This window comes from Chelon labrosus (assembly GCF_963514085.1).
Source record: "Chelon labrosus genome assembly, chromosome: 15".
Taxonomy (NCBI): domain Eukaryota; kingdom Metazoa; phylum Chordata; class Actinopteri; order Mugiliformes; family Mugilidae; genus Chelon; species Chelon labrosus.
The window spans coordinates 20058561-20063764 of NC_140348.1; positions in this window are offsets into that span (position 1 = coordinate 20058561).

Genomic DNA, 5204 nt, shown 5'->3' on the forward strand with positions numbered 1-5204 from the left:
GAGAGGAAGAGTTTTATCAGTGTCACCTCCTACAGATAGGAAGTTCAGGTAATTAGCTGCACTCACCTCAAGCGAAGGGCCAATATCCTGTTTGAAGAGAGCACTGTTCTGACTCACTGATCCCGATGGGGCGCTCACATTTAGGAGACCACCTTGGATGGTGTCGTGGGCAAGGGATCTAATCTTCCTGCCTGAATAGTTTGCATCCTCCCACCTGAGAAACTGTCACATTGATCAATGATTTAAACATTCCTCGCCATTCTAGTTTATTCTCAAACTGCCCTTTCCACAATCTAATCAAACCGACGCCACACGGTTAAACAACTGCGCTATGACATTACACACAAATCGTTTAATCACATGATCACAAGGGTCAGCTCAGCAGTATGAGACCTGGTATTGTTAGCCAGGTGGAAATACTACGCTGGTGTGTAGCAGGCGGCTGGCCTAAGACGGGATAATCTGATTTATTTCACTGACTGAAGCCCTAAGGACTCCCCTCCCCTCAGAGGATCAAACATCTCTGGTCATTAAGGATGCGAGAGGACACCCACGGACTGATGATCCATTCACAGCGTCTTAACCTGACACATGTGCCCGTGCAGAGTGCTGATCCAGTCATCTCGTACGATGCTGCTGATGTGCACGCTAAAAGTAAGCGTCTAAATCCCTGCAGGTCCCCAGTGTCACTGATACACCCAGCACCAAAGAAAGAAACGCAGCTAGAATAAACATGACATAAATGAGTCGCCCACAGCATCACCGCAGCAATTAAGCTCAGTTCGAACCAATGAAAATCAAAACCCATGCTCTCAACCAAACCCTCTATAATCCAATTTTTACTTAAGCTCCACATAGCAGCTGGACTCCCTGTGCACTAACCACATTGAGGTACTTAACCACGTATACACTCAGACATCAAAATACCATCACCTCCTCCCAGGACGGGCTTTCGAATAAATGTTGAAAATAACAAAGTGGTCATCTTTAACGTTGGAAAATAATATTTATCTGAGTGCCGATTCCTGATTCCATCTGTGACACGTTCTGTAAAAGCAGCTCCCATAAACACGCCGTGTAAACACTGTGATATTTTTAAACGGCATGAACCCTAAACTACAGGGAGAGCCTCCCTTTTCTCTGGACCGAGCACTCATCTCCGACCCTCAGATGTGCTCCTTCAACTCGCACGTCCTTCACTCAAACACAGAGACACTGACATTATTGTGTAAATTCCCCAATTGACTATATACTTCTTTAGGGTGGTCAGGCATAACATTATGACCACCTTCCTAATATTGTGTAGGTCTCCAAAACAGTTGTGACTCATCAGAGAATGGACATGAGCCTTCTGACGGTGTCCAGTGGTGTCTGGAAGCAAAATGTTGTTGTTGGGGGCCTTTGGGTCCTATGGGTTGAGGGGAGGGGCCTCTGTGGGATGATACTCTGAAATCGAACTCAAAACAGCTTTCAGATAAATGTAGTGGAGTAAAATATCTCAGTATGAAGTAGCTAAACATGTACCTTACAAAAGGACCACAAAGTTCTACAGATCTGAAGTTGTATGGTGCATAAAAACACTTTGAAAGCTTTGAATAAAAATTTGCATCCTGTTACTTACACATACAATGAGAATCAACATTCAGACATCTCGGATTGTTTGGGCATTTTGCCATTGTCGGACCTTGGGCCTTGTTTGGGAGCCGCCTTTCCGCCAACTCAGCGTGTCGAATCGAGATCACTCTGATTGGCTGATCAGCTTAGAGGAGATCTGAATGAGTGGACACCCAGAAGGAATGAAAGCAAACAGGAGTTCAAACAGCTCACAAAGAAGGCTTATCTCCCTTTACACCTTCGTCTTATCTGAAGACTCAAATGCACATTTATTTTTCACAACTGTCATCTAGATCATCTAGCTCTTCCTGTTTCCCCTGTTTGAATGATGATTACAGGCTACTGCCACCTGTAGGTGTAAACATTTATTTCCTTTCATGCAAGTGCGTTAGTGCGTTATTTTGAGATCTTCAACCATGCTGAAAGCGTCTCTTTAAACTTTTACTACACTGATCTCAGAGAAACTTTCAGCCTTCAGCAGACGAACATTAAAAAAATAAAAAAACAGGCTTCTTGTGTCAACCTCTGCACATACAATACAGTGCATTTAGCACAGTCAACATGCATTTATAGGAAAGCCTCAGTTTGTTTGGAGGATTTTCTTTAATCTTGTCACACGTTGTTTTTTGTATCAACAATCTCTGGCGCAATCAGAAAGGTGAAAATCACGAGCAACCCCTTGTGACAGATCACCGCTCTCGTGGTCAAGTAGCCTCCATGGCCCTGATGATGTAGAGGTGCATTGTTGAGGGGGTGTGACGGCCGACGTAAACTTTACACCTTGCCCTAATACAGAATAGCCATTCTGCCAACCCTGTTACACGGTGCTTCCTTGTCTTTCATTGTTGACTGTCCACAATAGAAGTCCTTGTTGAAGCAACACAGCCCCGCCACTTTTGTCCATAAAAGTTCCCAGACTTTGGTGGCCAGGCAATAGTGTCAATAAAATAAATGGGCTACATGTTTTTTAAAAAGATGGTAGTAGTTGTAAATCTCTTTAGGAGAGAGCGGACAGTTTTTTGTAAAGGTGGGGGGAAGGGAGGTGAAAATCTAATCCACCACATTCTTGTTAGGGGTCTGAATTCAGGCTTGCTTCAATGCCATGCACTACGATAGGAGGGGTAGCAAAAGGCTGAGGTAATTGGATTGGAATACGGCATTGAGTGTCAGACAACAAAAGATATCCATCTCTCCCTCATGGCCGTTCGGCTCTTTTGTATCGGGGCTGGAATTTATTTGGTCATTCACTCTACTCTTCCAAGCTCGGCGAGGACAGAGGAGCAGGAGCGGGGCCACCAGGACTGGCTCAGTCTGGTGGTCTCTTATGCGGGCCAGTGGAGTCACAGCGCCTGTGCAGCCGATGTGTGAGGATGTATGAACCCCCAAAGCCCAGGGGTCATTTGTGTGATCATTACCATAATCACATTAAGGCTGCAAGAGATTAGCACCATGGCCTCAGAGGAGAAACCCTGTCTGTGCTCCATGACGACTACAGAGCATGCTTACAGGGAACAGTGAACATGCGGCTTAGATACCTATTAGCTGTATGATAGACGGGAAAAGCAGCAGTCAAGTGGAAGACCCGGATAAACCGAGAGGACCTCCTTCGTTGGCCTGTCCTCTCAGACAAATGTAAAAACACCCAGAAAATCTATTTCAGAAATGTCCCTTTGTGCTAATTTGCAAATGGAAAAAAGATTGTGTTCTTTTTGCATATAATTAGTCATATCAGACATATTGTCCTAGAAAACCTCCCCTGTCATCATCTCAACACACCTCTGGGCAGGTCGTGGGGGCACGGTAGACGGGATCCAATCACGCCCCCCCTCCTCCCCCTTCCTCCTCAATCCGTCTACAATCTCTAGACATTTAAAAAAAAAAAACTGCTTCATAGGGTTAAAAACTTCTCCAATTAACCCTAATTACCCAGAGAGAGCATTTCTCCGAGGCCTGTAACCTGAGATGTCTGCCAGTTCAGAGACTGAGCCGAGCGGGGAGGAAGTCGCACCTTTCATCTTGAAGTTCAACCACAGGAAATGTGAGATCTGAATATTGACAGCAGTGATTTGAGACAGGGGAAATAACACTTTACTGCTTTCCCCTTTGAATATGAATACAATTATTCCATCACTAGTAGTACCTAGACTTCTCTTACATTAAGTGCAGTCTTTTAAGAAGCTACCGTTCACCATCACTGTATCACTGAGCTGACTAAAATAAGGATAAGCTGCTTGCTTTGCTGCTTCAGTGAAAACAGTGAACTAGACTTTGGTTACTTGCACAGTTTCAAACAAAGAATATCGAAAAAAAAACGCAACCTTTCTGCTTATCAGGTCAGCCGCATACATCTGAGACGTGTGACAGCCTCATAAACAGCTGTAAAGTGTGATGGTGAAACACGTTGTTACTGATTGATACACTCCCCACTATGGAGTGCCGCGATTTCCAACTGTGTCTCCTCGATTGTGACCCATTGGCTGACCTGGGTAATTGGCCCGCACAAATCACTAACCACAGGGGCCGAGGGGGTTCCCATCCTCTCACGTGAACCTGTGCATGTGTGTGGAGTGTAGTCCTAGCCACTGATCCAGTTCACAGATTACCTTCTTGCAGAGATACACCTGGCCACAATTGCCCTTTGACACCAAGAGGATACTGGGGTAATAATATCTTTCAGCAATCTGTCAGGAGTATTTCTACATCGATGAATAGAAAAGCAAGACTATAAATCGGATCAGCAAGGGGGTTCATTCAAACTAAAACCTGCACTGGGTATTATGCTTAGCCATTAACCAGAGGTTGATCGCTGGAAATTGCATTAAATTGCAAGTGATTTAAAATGTGTGACATTCCTCCAGCAGCCATTAACCCTGCAGGTCTGCCACTCTGGGGCACTGTTGCGTGCACATGTTGTTAGCCTTCACATTCAAAGTTTATTTATTTCCAAAAAAAAAAAATGATTAAAGCTATTTTGGAGCAAAAAAACCCCCCAAAAAACTATTCAGAATATGAACGGATTCTGGGCATTTTTCTGCAGTGGAATTTGAGGCTGTTTACCCAAGGCTTGTCTAAACATACCATGCATTTAACAAAATGCCCTTGACTCAGCGACGGCCTTGATGCAGGCTCCGGTTATGATTTAGTATGCTACCTAATGGCACAGATGTAGAGGAGAATACAAGCCAGCTAAACTCGGTATATCCACCTTCTAAGTGGACGTAAATCTTTATGAGGTAAAACAACAGTGTAAATTGTGCGGAGTGTGGTATGGAGCTAATGGAGGGTGTAGAAAGATGAGATCTCCTAAAGGAGGGGTGAGTCTGAACTGATGCATGTCTGAATATATAATTCACGTATGTTTAAGTCTGCAGTTGTGATGACTTACGAGTATCAATACGACTTCAGGTCATGGATTATTTCCACTTTTATTTTCCTCCACAGCACTGCCAGGGAGTCCTTAAAGCATGCTTGAGTGTATGATTATCCTCATAATGTGAGAGGGGCGGGCTCTCTGCGCTCTGCTCATGAATATGGAGGCACAGGGCTCCGACACTCCCTCCCTGCTGAACTTGTGTAGCCAGCTCCAGCTC